At 38.7% G+C, this 17,143-nt stretch overlaps 2 protein-coding genes across 2 annotated transcripts in view; both read right to left on the bottom strand.

Annotated features, from left to right (window-relative positions):
- The window catches only part of LOC133529575 (ubiquitin-like domain-containing CTD phosphatase 1), a 275,695-nt gene that overhangs the window by 35,960 nt on the left and 222,592 nt on the right, over nucleotides 1–17,143 (bottom strand). The window lies entirely within an intron of this gene.
- The window catches only part of LOC133529664 (uncharacterized), a 149,140-nt gene that overhangs the window by 17,742 nt on the left and 114,255 nt on the right, over nucleotides 1–17,143 (bottom strand). The window lies entirely within an intron of this gene.

Genomic DNA, 17,143 nt, shown 5'->3' with positions numbered 1-17,143 from the left:
AAATATTTCCAATTCAGAAGTGTTTTAAAGTAGCTGGCCTGGAAATTCCTTAATATAAAGAATTATTTTATATCATGTCAAACGCTTGAATAGAATCATATAAGTACAAAAAAGTAAGTCACATCGAATTTCGACTGAAGAATAAAAAATAGTTTACAGATAAAAAGTATAACCATAAAATGAAGTTCCTAGAAAGCACATCGGAAAAGAAACAAGCAATTTCCTAGATGTCGTCACATCTAATACGATCGTTTCATTCGTTCATTAAATGAATGGAGAATGGGCAATATTGTGACTATTATGTTCAGTTTGGGTAGCAACACTGGCCGAATTTTCGTAAGTAGTTTTTTTTGTTACGGCACTTTGTTGACTTTTTAACGCCAGGCCCAACTTAATATAAAGCCTAAAAAGCTTGATTTAAATTTAAGCTTTCATTCAAAAAGTTTTATATTCGCTAAGTGTACTAAATACTCGATCAATAAATATCTGGCCGTGTAATTTTAATATGGCTTGTTGAGAGATTTTTGTCAAACCTAATTCATAAGTAGAAAATAAAATTAATAGTTAATTTGTCGTAGAATTGAATAGTTTTATACTTTAGCTTATTCGATGAGTATTAGCTTTGTATGTGCTCCACTCACATGACCGAGTCTGACTACTACTACGATATAAAAGTTACATTTCTATGACAAAAGTTGCCTTAAATATAGCGGTCATCAAAGTTAAGTGTATAAGTTTTTTACGTAGGTATGTGTTGATATCCCATCAAGTTTACGACATTAGTTACGGCTTATAATAGTTTGGATATCGGCTATTGACGCTTGAATGACGATAAACAGCCATTATTGCTACATTAAATTGTTTCTTATACTCTCATTAAAGGCACAGAAGCTCTTAAAAAAAGCAATAAATTTTTCAGTTTAACCGACCGTTTTGTGCTTAATTTAATTTATTTTAATATTTTTGTTATAGTTTCGTGATTGTGTTGTATTATAACATTTAATTATGATTAATATTGATTGTATACCTGAATTGGTTTTTTGTTTACCCAATTGTGCTGAATTATTTGGTTCACTTACAGCACTTATTTTGAAAAGTGAATTAAAATATGTATTATGCCTGTTGCTACCTTTCTTTACATTGTAAATCTGTTTTTTAAATTTGTCTTCTTTGTGGTGCAATAAAGAATATTTACTTACTTACTTACTTATTATTTTAATGGTTTTATATTATTTGAATTTTGTTATCGCTAAAAAAACTCTTCTCAGTTGCATTGCGCATAACGCATAAACATTGTATTTATGTAAATGTAGCTTATTAATTTTTATTGTTTACTCAAACAATAATTATAATAACTGTTGGATAATGCTTAACTGCCATTGCCAACATTGCCCATCCTCATAACTGCGTGAAATGGTGTTTATTGTACGTAAATTATACGGAAAACACAGTTTTAGGTATAAAAGGCATAAAATACTTTGTACTATGAGGCGCTTGACCCCTTTTTGTATAAGCCCAGAAAATGACAATAAAATGATAGTTACAGAGCTGTAAAAATAAATAGCTACGAATAAAGCTTAACGAGTGTAATGTACGGACAAACAAAGCGATGTACATGATAGCTGTCACATATATTTTACATGGAACATAGATATAAGATGTTGCTAGTCTTTATAGGACTATGATATGGAGAAGATTATTTTTCTAAAGGTGCATTCACACTGTAGTTACTTTTTGTAGAACAACATTTCCAAGTGTTTACTACAACACTGTATCTATCTATAAAGATAGCGTGTTGTTACACAAAAGTTGACTGCGGTGTGGATGGCCATTAAAAAGTGGTAACTTTGCCCACAACAAAAATGTAAAAACAAATGTTCTAAAATAAGATTAGAATGACATATTGATACAGTAAGTTAAGTTTTATTCAACTTTAAAATATCCTGCTAGTCTATAAGCACGATAAATATTGTGTTTTGCTTTTATATTTTGTAATTGCCCTAGAAAGTTGGCAAAATAATCTATTTTTATCCAACTGACGTACTTAGCCTAATTTACAAAGACTAGCAACCCTGAAATACGATATGTATGTAATATAACGAAGCATGTACGAACCTTGTTTCACAAAGGTATTGTTTTAAGGATGGTTTCCACTGTAAGCACTTGCCGTATTATGGCATTCCTGGTACCTTTGGAAGTAAATACCTCATCTTTTAGGCATTAGAATATACAATAAAGGCACAAAAATGGCAAAAGGCGTATAATGTCACGAATATTTGTCTTAAAATTGCCTTATAGTTATAAATAAGGTCGATACCATTGACATATGTCTCAGGATGGGCCTTACGAGACTAAGAATGGTGTTACTTCAGTGGTGTCACTTACGAATTCGAGGCAATCGTGCAGTCTAACGCAACTAGTTGCGACCAATCCCACGCGTGATGCGAGCTCATCAACCAATCGCGTTGTGGCGTTAGACTGCACGATTGGCTCGAATTCGTGTGCGTGACACCGCTGTACTGACCCCATTCTTATTGCCCGTAAGGCCAGTCCTTAGATATGTGTCAATGGTCAATAAGGATAAGTGTGGCGGCGGGAATAGTGTGGCTGACCTTCACATTGAAGCCAGCGATACGAGTATAACCGTGAAAATCGAAGTTCGCAAATTGCGGGTATATTTCTCTGTCACTCTAATTGCGCTTTCATTGGAGTAAAAGAGAATGATTCCCGGAATTTTCGGTTTCGATTTTCACGGTAGGCCCTCTGCTTACACATTGATTATAATTTATTTGTTACTTGTTAATGTATGAATTCGCAATAAACACTAGTCAATATGTAAACAGGCCCTTATGTGATAAGATAGGAAGGTAGTTGTTAAGTAGATAAGTTGATGAACAACAGGGTCCCGTTTATAGTTACAATTAGGCGGTAATCGCACTGGGAGCTTAGCCAACATGCCAATCGTTAACGCTCCGTAGCGTAGCGTAGTTATCTCTCTCTCTGTCGCTCTTTTATATTAGTGCGATAGAGACAGTTGCGTTTCGGTGGCTACGGCACGCTCACGGTTGGTACGATTGGCATCTTGTCTACCCACCCTGAATCTGTACTACGTATCGATTTAGCGCCAGTTTGATGAACGCTTAAAACATTCTGTATTCTAGGGCCAAACGACGTACTTAAGCTTTTTAATTTAATGTTAATATGATTTATTGACAATAACAAAATACATAATGGATATATACAGATGATTACTATAACTAGCTTACATGGACACAGATTAGTGTCCTACAAGCAAACCTCCAGCACAGCGTGGCCGCTACGGCCCAACTGAGACGCTGTCTGGTAGGTCTGCCAACAGCCGTTGCCCTCCTACAAGAACCTTGGACGGGCAGCGGACATATACGCGGGCTCTCTGACACGAAAGGTAAGCTCTATTACTCCACGGTACATGCCGTCCCTAGGGCATGCATCCTAACCACTAACAATATTATTGCACAACCGCTCACTGAATTCTGTTCCAGAGATCTGTGTGCGATTAAACTACAAGTTCCACTGCCAACAGGATGTCGCGACCTAGTCCTCGCCTCGGCGTACATGCCCGGAGAGGACGAGCCGCCGCCTGCTGAAGTACAACGACTGGTCAGCCACTGCGAGAGAGCAGGTCTCGCGATTATCATCGGGGCCGACTCCAACGCACACCACCAGCTGTGGGGAATGGAGACCAGTAATAACAGAGGTAAGACACTTGTTGAATATCTTGTGACTACTAATCTAAACATTCTAAACGTGGGCGCTGAACCAACATTTGTAAACAAACGATGCAAAACGATTATTGACCTGACTCTGGCTTCGGAGGAGGTCAGCGAACTAGTTATGGGATGGCACGTCTCTCAGGAGGCCTCCTGTTCAGACCATAGATGGATTCGCTTCAATCTACTAGCATCTAGTGACACACCAATCGCCCGTAGGAATCCCAGGAAAACTGATCGAGCCGCTTTTAGGAAGATCCTAGGCGAAAGCCTCGATCTGCTTCCTCCGAGGAATGACCTTCGGGAACCAACTCAAATAGAACAGCAGGTAAACATCTTAACTGATGCCCTCGTAGACAGCTACCACAAGGCGTGCCCCTTAAACCCACCGGCAAGGACTGCCATAACGGGTCACCAGTGGTGGGGCCCAGAACTGGAGAGACTCCGGCGGAAAACCAGGAGACTCTTCAACAGGGCCATGAACACAATGGCCGAAGTGGACTGGGACAACTACTATGAAGCCAAAGCCAGGTACAAAAAAAGACTGCGGTACTGGAGATCCTTATCGTGGAGGAACTTCTGCAGCAGCATCGAAACATTAGACCAGGCCAACCGGGTAAGGAAAACTCTAGCGCACAAGCCCACATCACAACTGGGCTCACTGCGGAAGCCCGATGGCACATACACATCTTCCCCTGCAGAGACTCAACGCCTTCTCCTGGTAACCCACTTTCCGGGATGCGTAAGCCTCGCTGATTTAAATCAGCAGGACGAGGAATACAGCACAACAGACAACAACTGGCAAATGGCGCATAGAATCGTCACCGCTGAGAAACTCAGGTGGGCCATAGACAGCTTCCATCCCTTCAAGGCGGCTGGTCCGGATGGGATCTTCCCTGCTCTCCTACAGTGGAGTCTAGGACTCATCCAGGAAACTCTAACCGATATCATGGTAGCCTGCCTAGCCTGGGGGTACGTGCCCAGGAGATGGAGGGATGTCAACGTGATTTTCATACCAAAACCAGGTAAGAATGACTACACGGCTGCTAAATCCTTCAGGCCCATCAGTCTCACATCATTCCTGCTGAAAACTCTGGAAAAACTGTGCGACAGGGATCTGAGGGATCGAACGCTAAAGAACATACCGATGCACAACAACCAGCACGCGTACAGCTCAGGTAAATCCACAGAGTCAGCCCTACACATGGTTGTAAGCCGCATTGAGAGAGCCATCCACGACAAAGAACTGTGCCTCGGCACTTTCATTGACATCGAGGGCGCTTTTGACAAGACCCACTTTACCAGTATAGGGAATGCCTTGGAAAGCCATGGCGCGGAACCCGGACTAACAAAGTGGATCATGAACATGTTAAACAAGAGGATTATAAGGTATGCAGGTCAACCGCAGGCCGTAGCAGCGGTGAGAGGATGTCCTCAAGGGGGAGTCCTGTCGCCTCTGCTGTGGAACCTAGTAGTTAACAACCTTATAACCAAACTGAACGAGGAACACTTCTACACAATAGGCTACGCTGACGATCTGGCAATATTGATATCAGGTAAATTTGCCAGTACAGTATGCGACCTCACCCAGTCAGCTCTCCGGATCGTAGAACGCTGGTGCAGAGAATTTGACCTATCAGTTAACCCCACCAAAACAGAAATGGTAATGTTCACCAATAAAAGGGCGCTTGGCAACTTTACCAGACCAACACTTTTCCAAACCGAGCTGCAGCTGACCGATGAAGTTAAGTACTTAGGACTAACTCTCGACAGTAAACTCAATTGGAACAATCACATCAACAAACGTATAGACAAGGCAGGAGTTGTCTTTTGGCAGTGCAGAAGGATGATTGGTAAGAGGTGGGGACTGAACCCGAAAATCACCCTTTGGCTCTATAAGACGATAATCCGCCCCCTACTCTGTTACGGTGCCCTGGTTTGGTGGCCAAGAACAAACATAGGCAACGTACGAGACAAGCTACAAAGACTCCAAAGGCTCGCATGCGCGGCCACCACTGGCTGCACGAGGTCCACTCCAACTGCAGCCATGGAGGTCATGTTAAACCTTCCACCGCTGCACCTACACATACAGCAAGAGGCCAGTCTCTCAGCGGTAAGGTTGCGAACCCTTAATATATGGTCTAACAGCATAGGAGCTCTCCACACAACATGCCTGGAAAAGGTATATGACGAATTTCCAGTGCTTAGGTCGGGCACGGATCGGATTCACAAACAAGCTATCTTTGACAAAAGGTACAAAATACAGTTATATGAGGACGACAACCACGAAGGACTCAATCTCCGGGAGCTGAGAATCTTCACTGATGGGTCCAAAACAGACAGCGGGTCGGGCTCCGGAACCTTCTCAGAAGACCTGAACATGTCAATCACCACACCGCTAGGAGCCCATAACTCGGTATTCCAAGCTGAGTGCATGGGCATCTTAAACGCGGCGGCTGCCATCATTGCAAGGAAGGTAGTAGGATCCTCCATCCGCATACTCTCCGACAGTAGAGCAGTCTTAATGGCTCTAAATAGCCATATAATTACATCCAAACTTATACACGAATGCCACGAACGACTAATGGAGGTATGTCATAATAATAATAAGATCACTTTACAATGGATCAAGGGACACAGTGGATCCCGGGGTAACGATGCTGCGGACGAGCTTGCCAGGCACGGATCGGGTGCGGGGGCGATTGGTCCGGAACCGATTCTTCCGATACCGTTTAGCAAGGTACGCTCAATGCTGCTGGCACGTACAGGGAAACTACACACAGAACACTGGTTGAATCAGACTGGATGCAGACAGGCAAAAGAAGCCATGCCTGGCATCAACGGAAAGCTCACAAGGGCGCTCCTTCAACTAGGGAAGGTCCGACTGAGTATGGTAACCAGTGTCATAACAGGTCATGGACTATTTAACAAACATCTTTTCATAACAGGTGTCACAGACAGTCCCTTATGCCGAGGATGCATGGAGACAGAAGAAACAGCCTCTCACGTGGTGCTGGAATGCAGCGGAGTGGCCCCATACAGGGCAAAACATCTCGGATCCCCGAGAGACCTCCCTGAGGTCCTACTCAACATCAAAGGTTTGATAGGATTCCTCGAGGAGTTGGGCTGGCAAGAGTAGCCAACCCTCCACCCCCCCTTGTCACGCAAAATAGGCGCCAGTCGTCGAGTTGCGGAAAATCGCCCGAACTACAATACAATACACAATAACTAGCTTATATCTAAAATAGGCCCTTGAGGCATTGTACCAAGGATGCTGGCGGCATTTCCTTTCCTTTCCTTTCCTTTTCCTTTTTAATTTAATTTTTTATTGAAAATTTTACAATTTCAACAGTGTACCTTAATTGACCGAGCGTCAGTGAATGTCTCCGTTTCAGCTTAGGCAAAAATGCTTTCGTATGTCCGGATGTCGTAATTCTCAACCGATTCTCGTGAAATTTTGTCTGCAGGATAATTACATTTTTTGTCGATTCCAGATATGGAAATTTTCAAAATCGCGGAGACATACATTTATTCTATTTTAAGTTATGCTCGCTCCTTACATGTGAAAGTCAACACCGACATTGGTGAATTCACCCTGTGAAAATTGGCAGGAAGTTAAAGCCACAAGGAAAAAAAAGTTATGCTCCCGATGTTTAAGTACAGCTCATTAGTTCAGGGGCTACTAATTTCTTCAGGGGTCTGGTTTTTAAAATTAAATGACCATCGCGGTCAAATGTAATGTTGGAAGGTCAGATGGCAGTCGCTTTCGTAAAAATTAGTGCCTACACCAAATCTTGGGATTAGTTGCTAAGCGGACCCCAGGCTCCCATGAGCAGTGGCAAAATGTCGGGACAACGCGAGGAAGAAGAAGAAGAGGTCAAATGTAATGTACAGCACAAGATAAGTCGACGGTCCGGATCCGGACACAGGTTCCCCCCACTGACCCCCGCACTAGTCTAATGTTTCGTCAAAGTGAAGCATTGCATCTAAAATTTGTTTGCACACTTTTCATTGTTCAATATCATATCAATGTGTCATTATTAATTACAAGTAAACAGCACGACAGGTGTTACTCGTAGTTGGACTCGCACCAGAAACCAGAACGCTCGAAGACACGTATGAAGTACAATGATCTAAATCATTTCGTGATGATATACGGCCGAGACGAATATATTTGCCATCTGGCATTTCACAGGTCGTTCAACTGTTTGTTTATTTAAGGCATGATTTGTATCGTTGCATTTAATAACGATCTTCAGGCTATTTTGTTTTAGTACTAGAGGTTTCTAAAGTTACAGCAGCAGCAGTATGAATCACGCTAGAACGGTCCGGATCTGGGCCATGGCATCCGATAATAAATAAATATAATTGGACGTTCTTACACATATACTTCGGTTTTCTATAGATAGCATCACGTGATCACCGATCGCCCGTCATATAAAACGAAGCGTAGGAAGCCTCGGCCCGGATCTGGGCTCTTCTAGCACTAAATAAAAAGTGACAAAATCCACCAACAATCAATAATAAAAAGAAAAAAAAAACAAAATAATTTGATTTGTTTCCTAGTTGGATAGATGGCAGCACCATCTCTCTAGCTATACCGTAATCCAGTAAAATATTCATAGCAGGAGCAAGGACACACTGCTCGCTCTTGGAATAGGTCAAAGGCGCCTAGCCTTTCGACCGCCGTGGCCGGGTGGTCTAGTAGATATACCGTACCGGCCTCGGCCACCGGTGGACTTGGGCACTTTTTCTTTAGTGTATGATATCTATTTCAGTTTATAATTTATATATAGTAGTGTGACTACTTAAAAAACACAAATAAAAAAAAAAACATACTATAATTTGATTTGTTCCCTAGTTGGATGTTATCTTCTTGTCAAATGACAGCTAGACTCAGACCAAGATAAGTTGGCAGTGATCTTGGCAGTTCAGACAGTACAAGTGTTATTTTGAACGTCTAACTTCTACGAAATTATGACGTTTACTTAACACTTGCACAGGCATACAGGCTGGGCTATCAAAATCGCTGCCAACTTATCTTGGTCTGACTCTAAGTGATATGATTCCAAAATTATTCTAAAATAGGTTTGATGTTAGTGCACGTCCGAGATCCGAACACCGAAGTTCGCAAATTGCGGGCAAGCAAGATCGCAAGATGCTCGGTAAAGAAAGGTGTTCGCGGTAGGCCCTCAGTGTCGTCAGTTTTCCGTTCTCATTCACACCGCAAAAATTCAAACGCAACGAATAAAACGGCGCCATCTTTTGTGGGGATAGGGAAGCGGACAGTTATTACGCCTTCGATAACACGGAGAATGCGAGACGTATTGGACGACTATTGGACATTCCAGGAGACAATACGTTCTATTTCTGCTTAAAATAAAATGAATTAAAAGTTTTTAGTTTATTCAAAAAGACCGCTTGAACCTACGTACTTGTTTGTATACGAGTATGAGTAGTGGCATTGTGCTACCTCGAGAGTCCAGTTTATTAATTACCAAAAACGAAACTGAGAAAGTCAAACGTGCTCACAAAATTTCACGAGAATCCGAGAACAATATTATGTATCTTTTTATAGTAATATTTTTTTTATATTTATTCATTTTAGTTGTGTAAATTAAACATATTAACACACACACATATTATATTTTTTATTATTATTGTGTTAATTTGTTAGTTGTGTTGTTGTGTTTTTGTTTTTTGTTGTGTTGTTACATGTTTTACAATAAACATCTTACTTTTTAGGGTTCCGTAGCCAAATGGCAAAAAACGGAACCCTTATAGATTCGTCATGTCCGTCTGTCTGTCCGATTAAGTCACAGCCACTTTTTTCCGAAACTATAAGAGCTATACTGTTCAAACTTAGTAAGTGGATGTATTCTATGAACCGCATTAAGATGTTCACACAAAAATAGAAAAAAAAACAATAAATTTTGGGGGTTCTCCATACTTAGAACTGAAACTCAAAAAATCTTTTTTCATCAAACCCATACGTGTGGGGTATTTATGGATAGGTCTTCAAAAATAATATTGAGGTTTCTAATATCATTTTTTTCTAAAATGAATAGTTTGCGCGAGAAACACTTCCAAAGTGATAAAATGTGTGCCCCCCCCCCCGTAACTTCTAAAATAAGAGAATGAAAAAACTAAAAAAAATATATCTAGTAAGTAGTTTTTTTAATACGTCATAAAATTAAAAAAAAAAATCATCAAACCCATACATGTGGGGTATCTATGGATAGGTCTTCAAAAATGATATTTAGGTTCCTACTATCATTTTTTTCTAAACTGAATAGTTTGCGCGAGAGACACTTCTAAAGTGAAAAAATGTGTCCCCCCCCCCTTGTAACTTCTAAAATAACAGAATAAAAAATCTAAAAAAAATATATGATATACATTACCATGCAAACTTCCACCGAAAATTGGTTTGAACGAGATCTAGTGAGTAGTTTTTTAAATAAGTCATAAAATAAAAATATTTTTTTTCATCAAACCCATACGTGTGGGGTATCTACGGATAGGTCTTCAAAAATGATATTGAGGTTTCTAATATCATTTTTTTCTAAACTGAATAGTTTGCGCGAGTGACACTTCCAAAGTGGTAAAATGTGTGTCCAAACTCCAAAGTGGTAAAACGTTGAACAAGATCTAGTAAGTAGATTTTTTTTAATACGTCATAAATGGTACGGAACCCTTCATGCGCGAGTCCGACTCGCACTTGGCCGCTTTTTATTTATCTCTGTTTAGCCCGACGACGGTTGATTGGTATAGAATGCCATTGGGCATTAAATTCGCCATTTGTACATTATTTTTATATTTTGTGCAATAACGTTTAAATAAATAAATATTTCAGAGAACAACCGGATCTGTAGATAAGTTTTCACTATTTAAGTGCATTCATATTATACCTACATTTCGTTTTATTAAAATTCAAAAAGCGCTGACTTTGCGAATAAGGAAACAATTGAAACTTTTAATACCGATGGCAATAGCAAAAGTATTCATGGGTTTATAGAACTTCTCAAATATAAGAAATTTTAATCTTCCGAAATTGAGTTTTATTGCTAAGACAATAAAAGCGAAGGTGCGCTTAAAGTGTTAAAATGTTGTGAAATATTGTCTGGCTTCGGCTTTGTCTATTACGATCTTGTTTTGGCGTTGTCGGCCAAAAACATCGTAAAATATACCTGGGATAACGATCTTTGTGGCCATGACGGTTGTTTGATATTTATTCGATTATTTATGTGGCTGAATTGTTCGTATTTTTTTAAATGATATCTATCAGAAACTTAAGGTGGTTCGATTTCCATACAAAAAACAATTGCGTTTTATGAAGTCATAACACACTATTACTACATAAATATGTGCGCATCTATCTACTTTCGACTATTAGTTTGCGCTAAATTGATAGAAAAACTATATTTCATACAGAAATCACGCAAAAAACGTTATATTTTTCTATCAAAGTAACACCAAAATAACGTTTTTTTGCGTGGTTTCTGTATGAAACATAGTTTTTCTATCAATTTAGCGCAAACTAATATTCGAAAGTAGATAGATGCGCACATATTTATATAGTAATAGTGTGTAATGACTTCATAAAACGCAATCGTTTTTTGTATGGAAATCGAACCACCTTAAGTTCAAATTAATACGAGTACATTATGCAACGAGGGGGGTAAGTGACATTTTGGCAAGTTCTCCAGTTTGCACTGTTCTTACCCCCAGAGTTACACACAATGTTTTTCATCACACTTGCGAAGAAAAAACGAAATTTTAAGAGAAAAGTATAGCACGTGATCCGATCGTCCATACAAAAAAGAAAAGGTTTTTCCACATCTAAATACTTTTCAATCCTCCATGATTTTTTAGTATGTTATTGACACACATTTTTACAAAACAAAAAAAAAAATTTTTAACAAAGCGAAACTGATAATTTATCAGTGATAAACCTTCCTGAATTTATTATGTTGAAGCGATCGACATCAAAATCAAAGTGATTTGTTAAGATTTAGTTAGTGGAAACCGTTTTCTCCTGAAATGGAATTACATACAAAAAGTATCGTTATTTCGTTAGGATCGCAAAGCTTCTCTTCCCTCATAAAGCGAAATAATTTTTCAATATGGTGACATTCCAAACATTCGTCCGCCATATTGTCATTCTGGACAGGTTAGGCATCGATCGTCTATTCTGTTACATGATATTGTCTTAAATAGGTTCTATCAAAAACTAACGTTTTCTAGTTTGCGTCGGGAACAGCGACATCTTTGAGGTAATTTGAAAAATATAATAAACATACTCCATGCCGCCTCGAACAACTACTCGCAACAATATTCGTACTGGCAACCGATACATGTTCTAGATAAAAAAGTTAAAGATCTCCAAAGTAGTTGTAACAACTTTAGGTCACTTTTAGGACCACTTTTTCTATGTGGTATCTTACAAAAACATTTCATCTTAAATAAACTTTGTTATACGTACACAGAGTTCAAATTTCAGTGCGCAGAAAGGAAAAAATATATTCGAGAAGAAGTTGATTGACCAAACTTTTTTTATTAAATAATCCAGGAGGTTTTCGAGGTCTTATTTTCTTTATTTACTTTATTTCTTAAATCATACCTAACATTTGAATTGGAAGGGTCTTTTCATTTCTCATACTCTGAAAGAGGGTCATTGTTGTTTTAAAAAGTGTGCAGAAAGTGATATGTTTCTGCACTAGAGCATTTTACTCTCTAAGTACGATTTTATTGAGAGTTTTACTTGGGTGGGTGAAAAGCATAATTTCAGCCTCGGAATATTTATTTACACGTCATTACAGTTCATACCAATACACCGAGAAAATAAATTTTAACATATTAACAAAACAAGGAAACATAAAACAAAACATAAGAAACTAGATATGGAAACAGATTTACAAATAAAAAAAATATCGCATACAGGTACGAGTACTAGCTAGCCTGTACTATAAACTACCAAGGTACAAATGAGTGACTTTCATCCCTTGGTTAACAATATACTATTTTCATACAGCCATTGACAAAGAGATTGGTCGCTGAGGTCAGGAGCTCGATTCAGATTTAACAACTTTTTACGGTTTTGATATGGCATTGAAGACCGCTCACGCTGATAGGTGCATGGGAAACAAAGATTTCAAAAGTAAAGATAGGCCCATAATTCCGACCGAACATTCTCGTTTGGTGTGCCTCGGTCTAATGCTACAACGCGATTGGTTGACGAGTTCACATCACGCGCGCGATTGTTCACAATCATAACTAGTTGCGTTGAGCACGCGTCTCCACCAGGCGCACAGGCTCGCGCGGCAGCCTAGGATGCGTGGCTCGCGAGCCTGGTCTCGCTCACTGACAATGAGCTGTGCTGGCATCATTCTTGGTGTAAGGCGTTTCTTTACGAAGTAATATATAAGTCAATAATTCGAAATGAAGTGAAAGTTATGCGTTTAATGTTCGCCAATCACCAAGACGATCGGCAAGGTCGTATCAGAATTGTCGTTGAGATTCAAAATGGCGATAGTGTCTCGAGAATATTTTTTTGTGTTTTGCTCATTCATGTTGTTCAGAGTGTAATATTGATAGCTTATTATGCAGGGAACTATCGTAGAAGTGTGCAGCAAACGAAAGACTAATATTAAAACACGTTTAACCATGTTTTAATCAACACCCGGCAATCCATCGTGGCTTTTAGTAAAGCCCAGCTATCTTTTACTAAAAGCAACTACCGAACAACGTCATGCTCTACGAGGACACTTAAAACTTACAACGAAACTTGACATTAGCAAAATCATCATAGATTTGATGGAAGACATATTTTAAAAGAAGAAGAAGGTGGTATCAAAACCTAATCAAGTTGTTTAATCTGAATCGAGTTCTTGGTCACCGGTTTAGGCCAGAAGCCATTAAATGCACTGTGGGGCATGCAAGTAATGTCTACGAGTGAATTGTTTGACTGACGGAGGAAAGTTGTTTATTGTTGAGGAAACTTCAAAAATACTGCGACTTACGATATATCGAACGTATATGATAAAATGCATTTAACTAAGATTGGAAATTCTACTTAATACACATAATAATAACTCTAACCAATTTACAATTTCACCTTAAACCTGGTTTTTGACCAAACCTAGGTAAGTCCTGTGTGCAAATTGTAAAAAGTTTTCAAAAAGCTTGAAAATTTCTCGAAAACTTCTGTAGAATTTTATAAATAAGAAAAGTTTCAAGTTTGAAAATGAAAATTTCGATTCCTATACAAAACTATGAAATGTTTCTGAAATTATTCCATGTGGAAATATTGAAATTATGAAAACTTTCTCACGGCACATCGCCCCATTGCGTCGCCCTATACGAGAAATAAGGGCCCGAGAAGCAGTCTAGACTAACACGCAGCGTAAAAAAAAATAGAAAACATTTTTTGTTTTTTTTTGGTACTATTTACTTGAATGCGCGACGCAAAGGAGGATACCTAATACACCACACCGCAAAAATGCAATATGCGAGGCCGTAGCGAGTGACAGCTGAAGTAATATCCCTATTCTTAATTAAAATCATTTTTTGCAACTTGGGCGCATTCAAATCTATGCTTTTTACCCGCCTTTACACCTGCGATACCTTTTAAACTGCTCGAAATAAATGTTTTTGAAGTGTTGGTAATATATTTATATTATTATTTTTTTCTCACTTGATGGACTCATCGGAAGATCAGCGCTGGAAGCGACCAGCAACATGCTGAAATGAGGCCTTTTCGTGGCACTTCATTCTTTCTATATTATGTAATTTGTCTTGTTAGTGTTTACGAATAAAATAATTCTATTCTATTTGTGATGTTCGAATAAATGGGCAGATGCACTAGCAACACTAGCAAACTGTCATGGCGCTGAGGCGGAGAGGTGCACTGTGGCTGCGATAATAATTTGTTTTATTTAATTGGTATCCCAAGAGTTGATAGATAAAAATGTGAACACCACACTATTTTTACATTAAAATAAGGAGTCGTTGAGGTCATTCACCCCGAGCGATAAACAAAACGCCGAAAACTGGTAATATCAGTAATATGACGACTATCAGGTTATTTTAAATCTACTGTATTCATAAAATGTATTTGCGTAAAGGTATTTTGGGTATTAACAAATAAAACATGAAACATTTTTGCCCTATTTTTAACATTCGCGGAACATACGGAGGAAAACAAACGATGTCACATACTAATGACACGATGACAGCATTCAACTTTTCTCGTGACATGTTTTGCGTTTCAAGTTCATGCCAACAATAACAAGTTGCTAATCGTTGACACCACTTATTACATTATTTTTAAACAGGTTCTTGATATGTTTGTTTTGGAATCTTGTTTAGCTTGTTATTGTAGGTAATTTGGGTGAAATATGACCGCGGTTCCTACTAAAATTGTAAAGGGTTTAATTTAGTTTTACAGCTGATTATGTCAATCAGTTCAATTTTTTTTTAATCTTTATCCCGTGACATAAGGGATGACTCACGCTAGACCGGGCCAGGGCCGGGCCGGAGCTTCGTTTTCTATGGAAAGCACCACGTGATCACCGATCAGCCGTCATAGAGAATGACGTGTCGGACGCCTCGGCCCAGGCACGGGCCGGTCTAGTGCGAGTCGTCCTTAAATTAGACGACCTTTTTGTAGACAATGCTTATCTATTTTACGAGAATAGCATCAAAAAATTGTCTCTTCAATCTAAGGGAGTTTAAGGACGTCGTAATATCATAGTTATTACTTTTAAAATATTACTATCTATATTCGCGCTTACGTATATCTCTAGCATTTGGCGAAATTGGGTACTTGACACATGTTGAATATTATAACAAAATGGATAGAAAATTAGCCATTCATTATAAAAAATTGGAATTTAAAAATATATATTGAGATACAAGGCTCCAAAATCGTTTTACTTTCATAAACAAAAAAGAAAATGTACCATTCGATCCCATACATTTTATTGAAGATTAAATTGTACAACAACTATATACATAAACGCAATATTTCGGGGTGACGTCACATTACAATATCATTTTGTCAGAGGCGTTTCAATCGTTGAGTGCGAGCGTCAGACTTTAACTCTCATTTCTGACCTTTGTGTTGCTTAAATGCCATGAGTCCTATATAGACATTTGATCCTCAGGAAAATCAAGATCGATTGACATTATTTACAAAAAACTATCAAGTAGCCAATTATGAAATCGTAATGTTAGTTTACTATCTGTAACTAATAAACCAAGGGAAGAGTGGCCTAAAGCGGGTGGGCGCTGTTTCATTGCTAATGTCAAAGTACCTATATATATATAATGATTATGTAAATTCTCCTTAGTTTTTGTAGGTTCCGATCGTGCATCAGATCGCTTTGTCTTATATTGAAGTTTGATAACGGGAATGCTGTTGATTTGAATAAACTGCGTATGTAAAAAAAAAAAACTAAATTGTTTAAATCTTTTCAGATAGGTAGTTTACCCGTTCTAGGCCTCCCTCCCTTACCTAATAACTACTTCGACAACAAAGAGTTTAAAGTTTGCTAAGTCAGGTATTTAAAGTAAAAAAGTATACATGTCATATGCCATGAAATATGTCGATTAGTAAAGGATCTTCAACTTTTCAGTTTATTTACAGACAGAAAAAATGAAATTAAAACTTGAAAACATCAAATCATGTCACGTTATACACGCTACAACATGCCGTAGATGTAGATGCTATGAATCCCTTGAGCATGTCTCGGAACCACAGATCACCTAATAGACGAAGCACGTTAGATTCGAGGTCAACTTTGACGCTCTAAAATTTACTCGGCAAAATAATTAGAGCAGGATCCCAGAGCCGCCAGACCTTAAGTATTTATTTTCTCATGACTAAAATGTATGGGATAATATAGTGTTAGTATGTATTTTTAATGTCTGCATACTTGCTATGCTATATTGGCCCGATAGTCATTTGTCCGGCACAAATATTACTAACTTTTCTTAAATTTTCATGGCTGATTTTTATGTATGTTTTAGAAAATATTGTTAAAAATTTTATCAACATTGCCAGACCATTTTCGCCGGTGTTAACTTTTACCAGACGCTTTAAAGCTGAAAAAAATAATTGTAACTACTTATATTCTCACTCTTGATTTTTATATATGATACCCAGGGAACTATTACTATTACATTTTGTAAGTAGCCACACCAATTGGAAGTTTATATGTGTGTCTGTCTGAAACTTTTTGTGGGTCTGGGGGATGGTTGGGCCCCTCCAATTGGTCTGGTTACTTACAAAATGGTTTCCAAAACTTTATAACTGGCAGTCGAAGCGCTTAGCCAACACCCTGAGAAGACTGTTGCTGCTGCCGAGTACCCGTCTCAGCATGGAGATGATTCTT

Source organism: Cydia pomonella, chromosome 21 (genome assembly GCF_033807575.1).
Source record: "Cydia pomonella isolate Wapato2018A chromosome 21, ilCydPomo1, whole genome shotgun sequence".
Lineage (NCBI taxonomy): Eukaryota > Metazoa > Arthropoda > Insecta > Lepidoptera > Tortricidae > Cydia > Cydia pomonella.
The sequence above is the reverse complement of the archived record's forward strand: the minus strand, read 5'-3'. Positions and strand labels throughout refer to the sequence as shown.